This window comes from Bidens hawaiensis, unplaced genomic scaffold (assembly GCF_021521415.1).
Source record: "Bidens hawaiensis isolate Kalapana, Puna unplaced genomic scaffold, B.hawaiensis_p1.1 tig00009451_1, whole genome shotgun sequence".
NCBI classification, from domain to species: domain Eukaryota; kingdom Viridiplantae; phylum Streptophyta; class Magnoliopsida; order Asterales; family Asteraceae; genus Bidens; species Bidens hawaiensis.
This window is the reverse complement of record NW_027491702.1, coordinates 756,031-777,455: the sequence shown is the minus strand read 5'-3', so window position 1 is coordinate 777,455 and position 21,425 is coordinate 756,031. Positions and strand designations below refer to the sequence as shown.

The window sequence follows — 21,425 nt, the reverse complement described above, 5'->3', positions numbered from 1 at the left end:
AATATTTTTTATCTTTGTGAATTAAAAACAAATCAATTTGAATAATCAAATCATGCACATCTTCAAGTATAATCTACTAAAAGGAAAAATTTAGTTGTAGTATATCAGGTTTAGCATTAACATTTCCATAGACTATGTTACCCCTAATATATTTTTTATCTGCATTTAACCAGTTGGATCAAAATTGTATAAAACTTTATTGGAAATCGATATTTAAAAAATAGTAATACATATAAACTTGCAATCATATATAATACCTTTGAACGTGAAAGACGCCGTACACGTATATTTAGCACACGCTACTGCTGTTCGGGCCACGCCGCAATCGCCATGTCACCCCTTTGTTCGAAAGCCTTGCGTTTTTTCATTAACCACTCCATCCATGCTTGAGATGCCTGCCAACACAGACAAGCAACAATAATAAAAAAATATCCATCTTTAATAAAAAAAAGATTCAATTAAATCATTAAATAATACCTTCATTGGATTAACTCGGTTTTTCATATCGTATTTCCTCCTTTCGTCACAATCGATCAACAATTCATAAGCTGCTTGAATTTTAATAAACCGAGCCTCGGCTGTTTCTTCTTCTTCTAGAGTCCATCTGCCATCATAAACTACAAACATAAAACCATATAAGTGAGATTAAAAACACAATTGAAGTACACTACTTGTAATAGAATAATCGAGCACATAACCATTTGAGAAACTATAAGAAAAGTAGTTAAGAACAAACCTGCTTGGTTATAAAACTTTGCTAAACGTCTATACGCCAACATTATTTCCTCTTCATCAGCATCTCCCTCGAGTTCTGCATAATTGCATTTCAAATAAATTAAACATATTAGTTTCAAGTCAAAACTCAAAATATAGAGATGCAAATATTTGTAGGGATATGTCACCTACATTGTAAACCTTGCAGAAAGCTCAATATCAACTCGCCAAGAATGACATATCAAAAAGCTCAATATCAACTCCAAGTGTCTCAAACAACTTCAAGTGTCTCAAACAATTCCATCATGTTGGGATATGTCACCTGCATTGTAAAATTAAAAAAACTTAATATAACCAAGCAGTTTATTATATATTGATGACATAATCAGGTGTTGGGTTATATGCATTCTATAACATTCTACCAATTTAAAATCACACACATCTAATCATTAACCAATTATATTCAACATATACCAACAACTTTATCAAGTATTTTACATTCCATAATTTCAATTACATAGTTAAGGAGTATACCTTTAACAGAGAGTGAACGACGGAAGAGAGGCGTAGGTGGCGACGAGCGCGTACAAAATACGTGGCTACGGAGGAGAGGCGGCGACGGCGGTGGCGATGAAGGAGGCGACGGCGGTGGCGATGAAGGAGGCGACGGCAGTGGCGATGAAGGAGGATACAACGGTGGCGATGGCGTAGGTGCTAGTGGAACAGAGGAACGACGGTTGCGATGGCGATGAAGGAGGCGACGGCTGTGGCAAGGAAGGAGGCGACGACGGTGGTGATGAAGGAGGATACGACGGTGGTGATTGTGTAGGTGCTAGCGGAACAGAGGAACGGCGATTGCGATGGCGATGGCGTAGTTGATGGCGTAGATGCTAGCGAGAGAGAGGAACTGGAATTAGGGTTGATGAAAACAAAAAAAGAATGAAAAAACTGGATCCGGTTATTACTATTGGAGCGGGTTAAACCGAATGAGATACCATTTTATAAAAATAGGTTAAAATTTGTGAGAGCGTTTAAGAAGATGACAAGTGACATCACCTGGTACTTATTTATTAGAACAGTAAGATAATGATAATTTTCTATATGAACCTTCGGTTAGGTATGGGTTTAACCCACCCACCCGTAACACAAACAAAACCCTAACACCAAATTGAAGCCCAAAAAGGTTCCACGGTACCCTGTTCTCTTCTCAGGCAGTATGCAACGAATCATTGATTTATCTCAATTACCCTCTATCAAAATCACACATTTTAAATGGCAATTTTGATCCGAATCAAATTCCAGAAGTATGACTTCAAAGACTGCAGCTTTGAGTAAGGCTATTTTTTTTTCATCTGTGAGTATTATTATTATTATTATTATTATTATCATCATTGATGACGATGATGATGATGATGCTTGATAGAATAATATATTTTCTAAGTTCTGTTTCTATCTTACAATGTTCAATGATGCCAATCAAGAATCACAATTAGGATTTTTTTTTTTTATTTTTTTAAAAATTTCTTTGAATGAATATCTGTGAACAAACTTTTCAGTTAGACTCAACCTTGACACATATGAAAGTCTTTCATTAGTTTGAATATTTGGATTTGTGTAGTGTACATTAACTTGATATAGTTGAATTCTAAAAATTTAGGAGAATTTACTGCCAATTGAACTCAGAGTGTTATAGTTAGGTGAAAATTCTCAGTTCTATACGAAGTTCTTACACGGGTATCAAATCAAATTGGGATTTTGGAAAGACACATATTACCCATATGGAGGGTTAGTAATTTATAAATGATGGACTTGCATTCTAATTGATGTAAGTATTTGTAACATGCAAGTACGCTTGATCTTGAATAAAAAATGGGGTTTGTGGGCGTTGCTAAGCGTAACCCCCCCCCCTCCCTCTGTGGGTGTTTCTACTGAATATACTTCCCCCTTGAACCTATAAAATCGATTTGTCATTTTCTCTTAACATTACTTGTACACATATTAATCCCTTCAACATATTTTTGACTTTATAGTCTCCACTCAATATATTAAACTAAAAACTATAAAGCCATTATTTTATTATCAATATTGTAAAAATTATTAATATTTTTTTAATTTTTAATTGTATCAATCTTAGTACCAATATATATAGTTTTATAAATATAATAAGTGTCGACACTGATAATAAAATATATTATTATTATTATGATCAAGAACAATAAACACACAACGAGAAAAATAAAACTATTTTTTGATTTAATATTTTAAAGGAAGACTATAAAATGAAAAAGAACAAAAATGTTAAGAGGGGAGTAATATGTCAAATAAAATTGTAATTGAAAGTATAGTATAGGCAAGGTGGTATGACAAGTAGAAGATGGGGTTGTGTTTAGCCTAACCCTAAAAAACTAGTACTTTACCTGTCCGGTGGACGGGAATATCAATGCAGGAATATGACGCTACACAGTTCACTAACATGAACGATAGCTATACTTACTAAAATCCCATAAAGATACTTGGCAAAAAAATAACTATATATCATATAATTGAAAGTGGTTCAATACACCACAAGAAAGTAGATTACAAGTTTGTATGAGAACTAAACATTTAAAAAAAAATAATAACCTATTAACCGTATGTCACCATTGGATCTTCATATACATCAACCAAAACCTGCAAGAAAGTAGGTTAACATATTATTTAAAACTTGCATCACCAAGTCAACCAAGTAGTTTTTTGTGGATATTAAAGAACTTTTATGTGTTTAACAGACGTACAGTGGTCATGATGTAAACTGGTCCAACCCGACCCCTTTTTAGATTTCCAATTTCCCATTTTTTTTGTTTATAGTTAAAAAAACACTAAAAAATAATTGCTAGACTTTCAGTAGCAAATTGTAAAAAAATGGGGGCCTTAGCAAAGAATTTCTAACCTTATGAAATAAGCCGACATGTTGTTCACCTGCATAACATTTGAGCTTTGTAGTCTTCACAACCATTCACTGAAAATAGTTAATTTTGACTCGTTCATGAAAATCGACAAGTTTGACATGTTTCATGTCATGAGAAGTTTGGCCTGTTTATTAAAAACAACAATTTTATCTCGTTTAAAAAATGGTAATTTTGACACGTTCACTTAATATGATAGTCTTGACCCGTTTGCTAATTAAAAATAATATGCTGGCCCTGTTTACTAAAATCGAAAGTTTTGGCCCGCTTACTAAAATTATATTTTTTACCCGTTCACTAAAAATGGTATTTTTTTTACCTTCGCGGTCAACATCTACACAAATTCCCTTATACGCTTCACACGCAATAAAACATATATCAAAGTTCCTAAAACTTGCAATGAACAAAAAACATCCAACACTAGTTAAATATACCGACATCAGCTGCAGCTACAACATTCATGTTGTTTGGTCCACCGCTGACAATTGAAACCTTGGTCACAATGCAAGGAACCGAAGACATTACTTTGTGTAATTAAACATTAATATGAAAATGTTATCTTTAATGGTAAAAGCTACAAACACAATTAAAAAATCATTTTCAAAGTGACCCATTTTGACTTGCACCCATTTTGTTCAAAACTTGTTTTGACCCGTAACTCACCCAACCAAATCCTCCTGTTTTGCCAGCCAGCCTTACATTTGTCTATTGGGTTAAATGTCTAAACTAACTTTTTTAAGGTTTAGTAATACATTTTTGTTTTTGGTTTTTTGGTTTATTTAATTTATTAGTAAAAAGAGTGGGGGCCATGAGATTTTAATAACTCTTTTTTTCATTTTTAAACTTAGGGGTATTTTGGTCATTTCAGGTGCACTTTAAGGAGAAAAAATAACCTCCATTTATTTTAGGGGCCAATGGTGATATGTTTGTGCCAACATTTGGTCTAAAGTTATAACTTTGAACCTGTTTTGAGTCCTTTGACCCGTTTTTACCAAACTTACATTTGACTACTAGGTTAAAAGTCCAAAACACTCTTGAAGGTATATACCTTTCTTTGTGCTTCTTAAGAAACTGAGCCAAAGTTGCCTTGCTTGCGCTTGGGGAACAGCTGAATACCTGATTTCATAACTTCTTCAAGTGAACTAATAACTCTTGAGCTATCCATTTTGCTAACATGTAAACATGAGCTGCCAAACGTTGTAGCACCTTCATCTTTGTAAGTGGGTCCAAGAGGGTGTGAGGACACTGACATCGGGCTCGAGATGGCTAAGCAAGGCTGCGGGTTAACTGGTTGGGTCACATAAACCACGTTTCCTACGGGTGTTCCTGACACCGGCACCTGGGCTTGAACCCTAGCCTGAGGTGTGCTTGTGGATGCACCATTTCCCATCAACAACATGATAGGTTGAGCCTAAATAAAATAGTCTAGAAGATAATAAACACTAAAAGTTTTTATCATCAAGATTTAATTTTTGACAATAAAGATTTAATTTATATACCTCTAAGGGAGATATCATCATACACATTCACCATCCTGCCATAAAAGATGGTTAGTTGAGCGGGAGCACAAGAAACCTTGGAATTATCATACCTTCAATTGACCCAAAAATAATAATTAAAAAACCATCATCTCAAAATGGAATAAAAGTATAAAACAACACAAAATTCATACCAAGGTTCGGTGGTTCCAGCAAGAAAGAAACTAGTAGATGGAACCGTAACTCCATGTTGCTTAAAGGATGCACTGTCAAACTTTGACAGAGCCCGGTAGAACGGGTGGCTCACGAATATAGGAACCACTTGCTTACCAATGGTTTTCAGAAAATAGTAAAATAAAAACGTAAGCAATAAGTATATATTAATTCTTAATATATCCAATAATGCTGTACTAATTATTTTGTGACTTATAATACAATTCAAGAAAATCTTTTAACGAAAGATCAAAAACTAAGCTGAAGTTTACTGGTTTAACGGTTTTTTCATGCCTTCAGAACCATCTGCACCTGATACATCAATCAACCAAAAAAAAGTTAGCTTCAACTGTTCATAAGGTTCATCAACAACCTTAAAATACATTCAACTATTTGAGAATGTTTTTACAGTTTAGACAAAGATCTTTGCCTGACAGAGACCAGTTGACTGCAGAGTTCTTTGAGTATGGAGTATGGACTTGGAAAGCCTGTGTAAGGACATGGAAAAGTTGAATAGCTGCAGCTTCATCAATCACCAAACACGACCCAAATCAACCAAACAAAGATAGAACCATTTGACTCACTTTAGCACACGTTTGAGATCGAACACAACCCAAATCAACTCAAATTCCAATAGCTCAATATTGGTTGATAACTTGTATCAGATGGTGAATACCTTGCAATGCCTTTTAGCTCTGAAACCCGTAAAATAATACATAGAATCATATTTCTATAAATTTTTATGGAACTTTGAAATGTGTCACATAAACAAAGAATTATATCATTCAAATGATAATCTAACTTTGAAAATAAAAAACCATCTAAGTAGAGTATTCTATGCGATAAAAATAGACTTTTGACAAGTTTATCATTGTAGTGATTCATTTTATCTTTTTATATTATTTGGTTTTTATGTTAATCTAATTTAGAAAAAAAAAAAAGAAAGAAAGAAGATTTATGAGTTTTTATGCATTAAAAATAAACTTTTCCGCAGCGTTCGACCCATTTGACCCAATTCCTTTTAAGCTAATATTTCTGATTTTCCTGGTAAACATAAGTCAATATTGCCACCACAAAACTAATTCTTAACATCAGGTGGCATCTATAAATTGATTCAAGGAGCACATAAGTACTTTACTTTCTTCGCACCTAACTTCCCCTGCTGCAAAAACTTTAGGACAAATGGCACTTCTGAGTTACTTGCAGAAAGGGTACAAAAAAAGAAAACAGCCACCAATACTTACCTCCAAATCTGAGTGTATTTTCCATAAAAAGCCGTTGGCAGCATCACATATAAGATCTGGTACAAGAAAAGTTCTGTCATCACCATTTAAATTAACTGTTGCGCAATTTGTCAGTGTTGATTCTGAACTTTGTGTGTTTCTTTTAGTTGGTGAGCCCCTTATCAAAAAAGAAAGTGGAGCAAACCAAGGTGCTTGTGAATCAACAAATATATCGCATAACAGAATAACTTTAAAATAAAAATGGTTAAAGAAGTATCATAAACATGAAGTTAATGTGTATTCTTTAGAGAAAAAGAAACCATGAAGTCATGACTCACTCATGCAATTAGTGTCAAACGGTTATAGTTAATGTGTATTCTTAAACGACTTTAACCGAAACCAAACCGAATCTTTGAATCTCAAATGCAGACAAGTTTATTACGATTTGGGCAGTTGAATTTAACACCCCTGCCTGTTAAAATGGGGAAAAAAAGTAATGTTACTAATCCTAGTGAAATAAATGCACCATTTTACTTCTGCCATTTTCTTAATTAGCTTTTAAACTTCCGCCCAGTTGAACACTCTAATCCTCTCTATATTCAAACTGAGCTTTGGTGCACAAAATTTAAATAGCCATGATCATACAAGTTGAAAATAAAGATAATTAAATAGATTTTAGTTGTTGACGTCACATGGCTCCTTGAGTTTAGTTCGCTAGAATCACTTTTATTTGGAACAAAGAAAATATATATATTCGATAATTAACCGAACTTAACCAAACCGACCCATAACTGATGGTTAACTCATCATTTATGACTATGGTTAAGCAAACTTCTATAACCGAAGCTTGGTTATGGTTAATCCTCCATAACATAACCGAACCGACTTTGCATGCTCTTAATATAGATGCTCAATGCATCACTATATATGGTTTAACTGGTAGTGTATTTTTAATGAATTTTCAGTATGCATACCCTTTTTGTTCTGTGAGTGATTGCCGAAGCTTCTAGAATGAGCTATCCTTTTATATTAGTCGGTTAGAAAGGAGCACGGTTTACTCACAACATGCATTCTTCACACAGATTTTGAGACAATAATTGGAAGAAATTAAATAGGAGATGGCAAGATAAGGTAGGAACATCAAACATCTGTTATGAATGAAGGATTGCAAATGATGATGATAAACATACTACAAATTAATGAATACAATATGGATTAAATTAGTAAAACAAACCTTTTTAATGTCTTCATTTCTTCCTATCATTTTCACATGGGTGGGGTAGTTGATAAATTTGGTTGAGGTCCCCCTGGCCTATTGAAATTAAAACCATTAGTCAGCTAATTGCAATACAAAATAATGATTATGAACACCCAAAGTAATGATACCTGAAAGTTTGAGAACTGAGAACATAATTAGAATTACAACTTTCATTTCATGCTCCTCCTCTTTGGCATCATCAATCAAAGTATATCACACAGGAGGATTCGAAAAACCTTTAAAGACCGATGTGTACAAAATTAATCCAAAATTAAATATCAGAATCATCAAACAAACAAACACCAAGCCCTAAATCAAATGGTTGTTTCCGATTGTCGGCGGTTAAAGCGATATCCTTCCGGCCGCAATTTGGGTTAGCTATGGAATTGAAGGACCGACGGTGGGTGTAGCAAAACTGAATTTGAAAGATGAATGAATGTGATTGTACGTCGATTAGGATTCTGAGATATGAATATGCCATGGATGCCGGAGCAAAATAGGGGGGTGGGGTGGGGGAAAACCGCTGGTAACTGCAGTAAACCTGATAACACGTAGAGGGAAAAAAACTGTTTTTGTATCTTATCGGAGGGCTGAGAATCAATCTTGGTTCTTATCGGACGGTCAGATTTAAACTTCATTATAGGCTTATCGAAGGGCTAAGAATCAATCTTGGTTCTTATCCAACGGTCAGTTTTAAATCAAATTAGTATAATTTGATTTAAAACTGACATAATATTGCAACTTGAGGATCTTTCCGCTACATTTTTCATGTTCTACCAGATTATTTGCCTTTTTATATTGTGGTAAGTGGTACACTGCTTGAACTCAAATCAAATTAGTCTATCAGACTTCTCAATTACCACCTGTTAAATGTTGTTGGTTTCTAACAAAATTACAGATTTGATTCTTTTAAATCCTAGGTCGTGATTAGCGGTCTTTAGCAGATATGTCACCCGATAAAGCAAAATGACAATTTGGATCGAAGTTTCATCAAATTTATTGGAAGATTTGGGTAAGTTCTTCACAGTAAGCCTTGTCTTTTTTTCCAGCTCTACTTATGATTATTATTGATCATGATGTTTTATAGAATAATATTTTTGTTAATTTCTGTTTCTATCTTACAATGTTCAATGATGCCAATCAAGAATCACAATTAGGATTTTTTTTTTATTTTTTATTTTTTGTTTCTTTGAATGAATATCTGTGAACAAACTGTTCAATTAGACTCAACCTCGATACATATGAAAACCTTTAATGAGTTTGAATACAGATGTCTATAAAAGAGGAATCATGTTTATGTTGATTTGTGTAGTGTGCATTAACTTGATATTGTTAAATTTTGAGTTCAAGCAGTGTACCACTTGATATATTTAAATTTTGTCTTTTGAGTTTAAGCAGTTTAGGAAAATTTACTGCGTATTGAACCCAAAGTGTTAAGGTTGGATAAAAATTCTATGTTCAATACAAAATTCTTACATGGGCGTAAGTTCAGATTGGAATTTTGGAAAGACATATATTATCCATATGGAGCGGATGGATACTTGGTAACTTGTAGATGATGGAATTGCATTCTTATTGCTGTAAATATTTGTAACATGCAAGTATGTTTGATCTTGAATAAAGAATATTGCAACTTGAGGGTCTTTCCAGTTACATTTTTCATGTTCTACCAGATTATTTGCCTTTTATTTTGTGGGGTTATAATTTTGACAACCTTCAGATAAATATATATGCTGTTTTTGACACACAAAGGAAATGACTCTCGCAAACTTTGTAGTTAAGTAATGACTCCAATGATGCTGGTGGTAATAGCTATGTGCAAACAGTTTTATGGCACACAGATAGTATAATTTTACTTTTGTAGAAACCATCTTGAGATACTGTAATTGGATTCTTGAATTGTGGTATAAAGTAAGTTCACCAAATTAGCAAATATTTTGGATCCAACTTTTGGTCGCGGCCCAAACTAGAATTTGCGTGAAATCCAAAGTTATCCGGCCCAATGCATATCACATTAGGGTTTGTCATTCATATTTATACCGGCCGCCGTTTGTGTTAGAATTTGAGATTTTGTGTAGAATTTGGTTGGAGTGTTTCTGCATTTCTTGTGCCCGTTTACAATCTATTTGAGGTAAGATCTTTCTGTTATGCTTCCATTCTGTGTATATATCATAAAGAGATGCTGTGTTACACATGAGGACTGTATGCTAGATTTAATACAACGTCTGGTGTCCATGATGCTCGTTAAGAGATCCGAATTGATTTTATCATCGTTAAGTTTGCCATTTTTGTTTAATGTTGATCTCCTTAAAAATCTTTTAACTGTTTGTTTTATGGTATATGTGCATGCTTCCATGATGCCTACTAATCTAAGATATCTTCACGGGCAGTTAATCTTATTTGATGTAATGTGTTGGTTTATATATCTACCTTAATTGCTATCGTTTTTACATGTGGTATCAACTTATATAGATTCACATTGCCAATAGGACACCTGGCAGTTTTACTGCATTTAATAATGAGGATTTAAAGGAAGTAGAATAGTTGACATTTGGTTTTCGCCATCGGTGACGAGATTCCTAGTTTTACAAGTATCAAACTCATACAAACAAACAAAAATACCCGGTGAAATTTCACTCATAGCAAAATATCGGTAGGGTCTGATGGGGACAAACCTTTCCTCCATCCCGAAAAATAGAGAGGCTCCATCCCGAAAAATAGAGAGGCTGCTCCCACTGAGACCTCGACCTCCAAATCTTTTGTGTTGACATTTTCCATGATCATATAATATATGAATATACATGTACATAACTCAGTCAAGGTGGCTTTTCTAGAGCTATTTACTATTAAGCAAATATTTTCTAGAGTAAATTGTGGTATTCGTCCTTGTGGTTTGTTCAAATATGCGGTTTTGGTCCAGTAGTTTCAAATTTGCGATTTTCGTCCCTGTGGTTGCATTTCACTTGCTTAAGCCAGTCCCCACTAACCTCGTTAAGTGTGTGAGGGGCATTTTTGTCCTCTCTCTTTTTTTCAAATGCACCCCAGCCCCTCATGTGAGGGGGGCTTGTGAATTAGGGCTTGGGTTTCGTTGGGAGAAAAAGGACAAAACTGCCCCTCTCATGAGGGGCATGCTGATGGATTTAACGACCAGACTTTACGGGGTTAGTGGAGTCGATTTATTTGCAAGTGAAATGAAACCACGGGGATGAAAATCGCAAATTTGAAACTATTGGACTAAATCTGCAAATTTGAACAGACCATAGGGACGAAAACCGAAGTTTACTCTAGTTTTTACTTCAGTAAACATAATAACTCTCATGTGTTTGTGCCTCAAGAAACAATAAAGTTATTGGAAGAATCTTCAAACTATTTTATGTTAGCAAGTGAGGAATGTTGGTGTGAGATTAGTTCTACAGATGAATTCAGAAGCCGAATAGTTTCTTTAAGTTATTAAACTCATACCTATAACCTATACCCTTCCCTCAAACCAAATGCCTTAGTAGTTTGCTTGATGCGCATATTAACTAGATTAAACTCTCCCCACAGAAAACACTAAGGCACTGTTTGTTATTAGAACTCTAGATTTGCACCTAGCAAAATTTGCAAGGCTGCAAGGGCCCAGGCCAGGAGAAGGCCCGAAATGGACACTAACAAGCTGATGCTTTTGTGTTGCAATGCGTTTATCACAAAATTTTTGAAACTTTGAAAAGTTTTACAACTTTGTAATGCTATGGAAAGAATGCTTTTGAAAAGGTATGCGTATGCTGCTTGTCTAAGCATAATAACATACACCCGGGCACGCACGCACGCACACACTCACACACAGAGAGTACACACACAGTGTGTGTGTGTGTTTAATGTTCGACAAGCCGGTTTTGACGCACGCACTCCCAGCTTTTTTATATGTATGGATGTGTACATTGCTTGGGGATAAAACGATGTTTTAATTAAGTTCGTATTAGTTTAGGAAGGATCTCGGTAAATTTTAATTAGTTTATTTAGTTTTCTTGTTTCAGTCTAATTAGGAGTCTTGGTGAGCAATTTAGTGTAAATAGATTGCTAAATTGTTTTCGTGTGGTTTTCGATTATTAATAAAATAAGAGTTGTAGGAGGAGTTCTTCCGCAGTAATCACTATGTTGTGTTTCTTTATTTCCTGTTCATGGATCCATAAAATTGTGTCTGATTCTGGGTCAACAAAACGTTTGCATTTTTAAACTCGTTTAAGATCATATCCAACTCTTATAAAAGGGTTTGTCAATTTTTGGGCACTTTATAATATTTAAAGTTCAAACCACTCAGTGCAACACTGCAACAAAATAAAATGTTCAAAATTTGAAGAAAATGTAAAATACATAGCAGTTATTCACATTACTTGGTTTGATGTCTCCAGGTGTTTGTTGGAACTTGGAAGTTATGAACCCAGGTGAAGAAAAACTCCCCTGTGTTAAGTGGAACAAACCACCTTTAACTCTGGTATCCTCACTCTTTCCTTTTGGTCATTATATTAATTAAAAAAAAACGATAATTAGTTATCATGTATTTTGCAGGAGGAAAGAATAAAGAAAAGAGAGAAGCGTAAGCAATCTAATAGAGACTCTGCCAAAAGATCACGATTGAGAAAGGAGGTAACACGCATTTTCTTCATGCTTATTAATTAATATATTTATTTATTATTTTCTTATGTATTCGCTTATGTCTGTTTTAGTCTGAGCGACGTATTCTTGAGGTAAAGGTAGAGGGACTCACGAATGAGAATAACTTTATGACAAATGTCAGAAGCTTGAATCTGAAAATGTTTCATTGAAGGTATATATATACATATATATGCCAACTTTTATATATTTATTTTATAGTAATGTATCACTAGCTTGGTTTTAAGATTCACTAGTTAGTTTTGACTTTGAGATTTGTTGTTTTCGTCAGCTGCGTGAATCAATCAAGTTTCTTGACCTTGAGAAAGTCCCAGAAGACGATGACGCTGTGATGGATGGAGGCAATGATGGAAAACATGACATATAGTCGAATAAGTTATTTTCTAAGATTCTAAAAATTGGACCGAAATTCTTCGTTTTCATATGCTGTTATCCAGTTTTGTTACTTAGTAATGCCTAAAACCTTGTTGAGAAGAACTTGAAGAATTGTTGGCCTTTTCAGTAATTTGTTTTTGGTGAAGGTTACCTGTCATAGTTATGAATGGGTTTGCATTGGATTATTATTTCATCTCATGTGATATATGCAAACCCATGAATAACTTGTTAGAAGGGAACATAAACCTGAGTCTTTGAACGGTACCGGTACCTGAAGAGGTAGTTCCCAGCAGAGCCCAGTTGGACCCGCAGGACTCACCTTGAAGAGAGACGTCTGCGCAGAAACCAACTGGATCCGCAGGACCCACCATTCTCAGAGACGTGACGTCCTTACGCGCAGTACGCAAGCTGTTCCCGCAGGAAATGCCTCCCAATGGTGAAGTACTCCGCCTGTTCCCGCAGCTGCGGATACAAGCCATCAGGGAAGGCCACCCGCGCAGCAAGGCTACACGCACAAGGCACTTAGCTCTCAAAATAATTCAGTAATGTCACCTGAAGGAATGAGCAAAGCCGGGAACAATCCCGCACAAAGGCGGGAGGGGGAATACTCCCGCCCAAATGAGTCAGTCCGTACGATACTGGAGGATCTTTTGTACTGTACCTGACGAGGTATGGACAAAAGATCTGACCAGAGATACGACAGCTCATTGACAATAGTATGGCGAGCAGCATGCTCTTGTACTGTATGTCACTATTAGCCGCTGCCTACTCACCAACTCCTGTCATACCACGTGCATAGCCTGCAGTTGGTGGAAAAGGAATAGTACACAGCAGGCCTGGTCACTGTCAGCCGCTGCCTACCCACCAACTACCAGCATGGCACGTGCGTAGGCTACAGTTGGTAGAACAGGAATACTATTCAGCCGGCTATACCTTCTTGGAAACCTACCTTCGGCTATAAATACCCCAAATGGTATGATCATCTCATCTTATCTTGTATCTTATATCTTATACCTGATATCTGCTCTAGCAATCTCTTAATATACACTTATATTCAAGAGTAATCTAGTCTGATTCTCACGCCGTAGGGTGGTCACAAGGAGGTACCCCCCATTCTCAGTGACGAGCTCACGGTGTCTGTTTTGCAGGTTATCAGAAGAACCAACTTTGCTGGATCTAACCCCTCGTGGGAAACATCTATTTAACCCCCAGATTATCCGTAATCTGCCCGGGGTCGATTAGTGTTTCTTCATTGGCGCCATCCGTGCATAAAAGCTAGAACTTAATTCTTTTTCAGTTCTCAAAACTTCTGGAAAGATGGTTAAAGAAACTCCGGTAACCACAACCCCAGCTACTGGGGGGAATACCGACGACTACACAGTTTTTACGAACACTACCCCGGTTACCCAAGCCGGGGTAAGTGCAGTAAATTTTACGAACACTACCCCAGTTACCCAAGCTGGGGCAAGTGCAGTAAATAATCTCTCACTGGGATTCACCGATACCCAGTTAGAGAGACAAAGAACAAGGCTCCCCCGCCAAACACTCGATAAAGTTAAAGCGTAGGCGGAAGCACGTCAAAAAGAATTCCAAGCTGAGTTGGATGAACGCTTACGTTCACTCCAACAGCCTGAGGAATTCATAGAGTACTTGGATGATGATTCGGAGGAATCCGATAGTGACCAAACCCTCGTCATAAGGCGAAAGGGAAGCGTAAGGAAACGGACTCCCAACCGAAAAGGCATTTTGGAGAAACCTTCAAACCAAAAAACGCGGGTGGAAACCCACGTGACTTCTCCAAAGCATTTAGACCAACTGCGGCAAATGCGGGAACGTCCAAATTTGCAAGGGACATTGCGGAAGCAATCGCCCCGAAAAGTGCCAAACAGATGTCCAACATCGGCACTTACGATGGTATATCTGATCCAGACGATCATTTAAACAGATTCATAGCGGGGGCAACCGTCAGTAATTGGACGGAACCTACGTGGTGTTACATGTTCCAAATGACGCTTGTTGGGCCAGCTAGAGCGTGGTTCGATCGTCTACCGGTTATCCACATCTACGATTGGGCAGACTTCCAACAGAAGTTTAGCCAACACTTCAGCCAACAAAGAAAGTATACCGAAGAGCAATGGACAATCCTCAAATGCATTCGAGAGGAAGATGAATCTTTGCCAGACTTCATCACTCGCTTCAACTCAAAGAAGCTAAGTCTGGGCAATATTAGCGAAGATCTTGTTCGCGCTGCTTTTATCCAGGGCGCGAACGACCCAGAGCTCATCCTCACCTTAACGGGTAAAGATGGCTTGCCATCCACATGGGATGCCATCATGACAGCAGCTAAACGCTTTGCGGAAACGGAGAAGCAACTGGGTAGAGATCTCCCCAGAGCACAAACCTCTACACCCAGAAAACAAGAGAAGACAACGTCCTTACAGCCCGACTAAACAAAAAGCGGAAGCTAGGCATTTGGCAGTCAAGGGTAAACTTTGACACCTCATTCGGCTTGCAACATCGGTTAGGCGGAAGGGATAACGTACAGTCGAACCAGAACTCCAGATGTACGCCACTCACCAAAAGCGTAACCGAGATATTCGCCACTGAGGAGCTCCCATGGCCAAAGGCTCCAATAATCCGACATCGTCACAATGCTGATCGGAGCAAATACTGTGACTTTCACAGGACAAAAGGCCAAACACTGAAGAATGCACAGACGTGAAGGACATTGTCGAAGCATTTGTTAGAGATGGGACGCTCGCGCACCTCGTGGCGTAACGAACGCTGAGCAGGCTGATGCGTGTAGAACCCCAGTTGGGGAAAACACGAATAAAACTGCAGCTTCAATGTTGGAGACTACATACTGATTAAACAACGAGATCCCGAACCAGGTGCATATCGGCTCGATGGCACTCCCATCCCAACAACATGGAAGGGAGCTCAATTACACAGTTTGCATGTAGATCAATTCCAAATTTGTAAAGAAAAGGCCCAGAGCCACTTCTAATGGAAATGATTCTCCTTAGAACATTGATGCTGATGATCTTACGTTTATACTTATGAACTTTCCACACTGATATGCCGGTTTTCACCACATACATAAGTGGGGAAGTCGTTGCTTGTGGAAGGCGGCAAAACCCGCATAAACACAAAAAACGGCAAACCTTCACGCAGGTCAGTCATAGGTAAAGTTGGGTCATCCCACTAAATGAAAGTGCCGGTCCTAACCGCACAAATCATGATGGAGGAAACCGAACTAACCTATTGACAACCGCGCGTCGAACGGTTAATTTATTCAAAACACTGATGCCGGTTTTCACCGCATAAATAAGTGTAAAGAAATCGTTGCTTGTGGAAGGCGGCAAAACCCGCATAAACACAAAAAACGGCAAACCTTCACGCAGGTCAGTCATAGGTAAAGTTTGGTGATCCCACTAAATGAAAGTGCCGGCTTTAACCGCACAAATCATGATAGAAGAAACCGAACTAACCTATTGACAACCACGCGTCGAACGGTTACCCTATTCAAAATACTTAGAAAATTTCTAACAGAAGGATGAGGAAAACCTCCACGCAGGTCAGATATAGGTGAAGTTTAGCCATCCTACCAAGTGCAAGTGACGGTTTTACCCGCACAATCACGAAGGGGGAAGCAAAACTTCAACCTATTATCTACCACGTTCAAAGGTTAACTTATTCTAAACACTTAGAAAATTTCTAACAAAAAGATGAGGAAAACCTCTACGCAGGTCAGATATAGGTAAAGTTTAGCCATCCTACTAAGTGCAAGTGACGGTCCTACCCGCGCAATCACGAAGGAGGAAGCAAAAATTCAACCTATTATCTACCACGTTCAAAGGTTAACTTATTCTAAACACTTGGAAAATTGCTAATTTAAACTAAAGTGTGCATGAGCAAGTCATATAACGTTTATAAAGCAAGTCATCCAGTGAAAGTAGCGGTCTTACCCGCACAAAGATTTATATTTCATAATTCATTACAAGAATGGCCGGGTAACTACCCGCCTACAAGAATATAAATCTATACAAGCTAAACCTATCCTAACAGTGGGAAGGGATCTTAAGGTTCAAGCTTCAGGACCACTCCCTCCAAACTCACTTGTACCCGCACCATCAGTTGGCCGTGGCGGTTCAAGGAAGGTCTTTAGAATGGCTAGCCCATCATCAGCAGCAGCAACTTCGTTCACCTTCTCCACCACCGGATGCGGGAAGGCGGCATACTGATTCACTGCTTGGTCATATACAGCTTCAGTATCAACATCATATAAAGGGAAGTTGGAAGGCGGGATGCCTTTCTCAACGAACCCTAGACCAAGCAGGAAGCCGGCCTTTTCCCCATCCTCGTGAGAAGCGTTGAGGGCTGCGCTCATGGCATCGTCGTATGATGTGTCCGTGAAGACTCGATGCACAACCTACAAGAAAAAAATACAAGTATCAAAACCTTTTCTATTTACAAAGAAAAGCGTGAAGACATTATGAAGCTAAGCTTACCTGCGACAACGCTTCTCGAAGAAGCCATTCCTTGGTAACCAGAGCTTCCTGGAGGGCAGCTTGAGCTTGGTTACGGGCGCGTTCGGCTTCACTTTTGTTGAGGTTGGCAAGCAACACTTCTTTAGCCGCAGCCTTTTCAACGCCCTTTAGCTTCCGCTCAGTGTGGTCAAGCACCCCCCTCTGGTCCAAGATCTCTTGGAGCTTCTTGGCGTCTTCCATCGCCAAGGCATCATGAGCCTGTTGGAGAGCCTCTAGTTTGGCTTTAAGTTCCTCATTCTCGAGGCGTAGAGGCTCAGCAACAGCTTCAGCCTTGGTGGCCCTCTCAGTTGCGTTCCGTGCAGTTTCCTTAGCCAGCCGAAGCTATTCGTTAACAACTTGGGCAGCCTTGGAACGGGCCTCGAGCCGGGCCTGAACTTCAACCTCGAGGGCCTTGAAGGCCTTCTCCTTTTCCGCAGCCACTGCGGTAAGCCTCTTGTTTTCCTCCCGGACAGCCCGCGCCTGAGCTACTTCTTGAATACGAGCTGCTTTTAACTTGTCGTTTTCACGACAGAGCAGCTCGACGCGCGGCTGCATCCGGGCCAGGAGAATCCGAAGCTCGTTGGTTAGCCTACCCTCCTGGTAGCTAGCCATTGCTTCCCCCAACGCACCACTGGGAGCTGCGTGACGAGCCCACTCCACGCACTCCACAGGCGTGCGAAGGGTTGTTCCTCGGCGGATGTTCCATCGTGGAACATACACTTCATTGGAATCCGACACTGCAAAAAACAAAAAGCAGTTAGGAAAAGATGATAAAAAAAGGCCAAAAGAACCCTACGCACCTGTAGGGTCGACAACAGGCCGATAGCCGCCAAACCCATCACCTGAACCCAAGGGAAATCCATCCAAGAGGTCAGGCAGATGGGAAGGAGTCAGAGGTTGGCGAGAAGGCCCAAGCATACCTGAAGGATCAGCCGTAGCTGCCGACGTCGGAGGAGGCATGGAGGCCGCCGCGGTAGAAACCAACGGAGGTGAACTCACCGGAGGTGAACTCACAACCGTGGTCGCCGCTGCGGAAGTACCCGCAGAAATAGTCACCGCCGGCTCAGTGAAAGATTCAGTAAATATGGCACTGACAGCCGGCGGAAATGTCATCACAGTTGGAACAGTTGGCTCAACTGGGTGAGCAACTGAACCAACTGAAGCAGGCGCAGCCGCCTGGGTCATCGCCTCAGGTAGGTTGACCAAGCCTACCGTCATGGGTCCGGAGGTGCTCCTCCCCGCTCCACCCTGGAATGCGGTAGCATCCACGCCTGCACAAAGAAGATATAAGTATAATGGCGGAAAGATATGAAGTTAAAAAGTAAAGTTTGTACTTACGGGTTTTCTTGAGCCTAAAAGTGCGAACAGGCGGGGACGAACCCGATGGAGCCGGCCTCTTCACGCCGCTCACCGTCGTTGTCCTGGGCTGCTCGGAGGTGACGGTCATCTCAGCCTCCGGACCAGTGGTCTTATCACCACCAGGGTTCCCCGCCACCTCCTCGCTTTCGGTCTCTGAATCAGACCGATGCACCGGATCGGCAGTGGAGGCAACCTTCGCCTTCCCCTTCCCGCCGGCAGCCTTCTTTTTCCGCACCAACGGAGGACCATCTGCGGATTCCTCATCAGAACACAAGATTAGAGGAATTCCAGCAGAGGTTTCAGCATTGAGAGGTCGAGGGTTGAATAACTCCTTACCTGGCCGCCTGGCGCTCAGGATCTCGTGGCCTGGCGGGTAGACCTCCACGAACCGATCCGCCGTCTGTTCAAGGATGGGCAACTAGTTTTCATCTAGAGCACGAGTACCCATCCGAGCGGGACCATCACTCTCCCGCGGCTGCAGGAGAGACTGCAAGTCGTTCCCCTCTGAAATAAAAAAGAAACAGTTAGAAGAAAAACCTATATTAACAAAGACAGAGCATACCGTAAGGGACGGAGTTCAAACCGTATTCGAGGACGATGGGAATCTGGGACGCCTCCTTCCACACCCGGCTCATCCCAAGCATCACCATCCCAGACTCCGCAAAGCAGTACACCGGAGTCTGGATCCGGGAGATCTTGGCGAACCATTCCGCCTCTTGGTAGTTGAGGGCGTGAAGGGCTGGGAGTGCTCTCCCATTCTTAAACGTCATCGCAAGGGGGACGACGCGAGCGGAGATATAAAAAAACTCACGCTTCCACGACCGAAGACTGCGCTCGGTAGCGCAGATCTTCAACCCCTTGATACGATTGACTAAGGTGTACCACCCCTGGATGCACCTACAAGAATAGAAGGTCATCAACCGGTCAACATGGGGCTCCACGCCCAGAATGAGGCACACCCACTCAAAGTGGCGGATCTTGGCGATCGCCATCGGGTGTACCTCCGTCAAATGCACCCCGTGCCTCTCCAAGACATGGTATACAAACTTCGTCAATGGGAACCTGAGATTCCCATAAACGAAGAATGCAGCGTACACCCCTATCTTGCCCTCGGGGGCATCGTACACCGTCTGGTGTGGCTCCGGAATCTCAGGCTCGAACGGCTCGAGCATGAACTTCCGGACGACGTACCGATAGAGGTCGGCCGGAAGAGCACACTGGCATTCGCCAGCAGTGCCCTTATCGTCTTTATCAGACGTAGACGTCGGGATCTCGACGTGCACGTCAGATTCTTCGGCGGCAGCTTCAAAATCGTGAGTAGAAGACATGGTTTGGAGATAAAGAAGAGTGATTTCAGGAGAATGCTTGGCAGAAAGTATTCGCCGGAAATCGTTTACAAGAAGAGAAGAGTGAAAGTGTGAATTAAGGACTCTCTCCCCCTTTATATACTCATCGCAATTAATGCGATGAATTTAATGCAGAAGAAAGAGAAATCGCAGGTGCAATGAAACTATGACACGTGGCAAAGTGCAAGCTGGCAACAGCTGTTGAAAGGACGCGTGCCATTAATTTCGCGGCCACGCGCCCGAAAAATCGCGCCCACGCGCCTGAAAAAGCGTCTGGAATGACCTTGTACTGTCACGTCGCCATAACTTCTTGCACGTCCTGACACAGTCAGAAGAAACCGTCGGACGACGTTTCAACAGTTTCGACTGTTCTTATCCTTTCACCAACTCTTCGAATTTCAAAATTTTCAAAAAGATTCAAAAGTAAGCGGGAAAATACCCCTTACCTTGGCAACCAAGAAACTATAAGACAGGTGCGAGTACAGTGTTAAGGCAAAACCCTTCACATACTTAGCACATGCAGGGAATTGAAGCCAAGAATACCTAGGCAATCAAGTAACCATAAGACGGGTGCGAGTACAGTGTCAAGGCAAAACCCTTCACATACTTAGCACCCGCAGGGAATTGAAGCCAGGAATACCTTGGAAGTAAAGTAACTATAAGACGAGTGCGGGTACAGTGTCAAGGCAAAACCCTTCACATACCTAGCACTCCGCAGGAATTTGAAACCAAGAAGGATCTTCTGGGCAGTGCTTGCGGAAACGGGAATAACATCCCCGCATAGCGGGAACGTCGAGAACTAGATTGTTTGAACCTCCAAGATGGAATTGGTTGTTTAAATATAATTGATCACTATGTTCAAAACAACCAAAACCTCATGGAGAATCTACACAAGTGGAATTCGACGCTCCTGACTTGCGAGGAGGTTACACACCTACCCACATCACACCCAAAGATCAAGCAGAAAAGTCGGGAATTTCTGCACGTGACATTAGGACTTCCGTGGGAAGAATCCCCATGGAAAACCTTAAAACTAAAAACCCTTTTCAAAACCCTTTGCTTAAGTCCAAAAGTTCACCTCACTTATTAAACATTCATGAGAAGAACATTGGACTGGGGGGACTTGAAGAGGTAGGTCCCAGCAGAGCCCAGTTGGACCCGCAGGACTCACCTTGAAGAGAGACGTCTGCGCAGAAACCAACTGGATCCGCAGGACCCACCATGCTCAGAGACGTGACGTCCTTACGCGCAGTACGCAAGCTGTTCCCGCAGGAAATGCCTCCCAATGGTGAAGTACTCCGCCTGTTCCCGCAGCTGCGGATACAAGCCATC

General features: G+C 40.2%; 2 pseudogenes; both read right to left on the bottom strand.

Annotated features, from left to right (window-relative positions):
* Window positions 1-132: 132 nt before the first annotated feature.
* Window positions 133-3,497, bottom strand: LOC143532540 (NAD(P)H-quinone oxidoreductase subunit T, chloroplastic-like; annotated as a pseudogene).
* A 483-nt stretch (window positions 3,498-3,980) lies between these two features.
* LOC143532539 (protein TIFY 6B-like) lies at window positions 3,981-5,735 on the bottom strand (annotated as a pseudogene).
* Window positions 5,736-21,425: the final 15,690 nt, after the last annotated feature.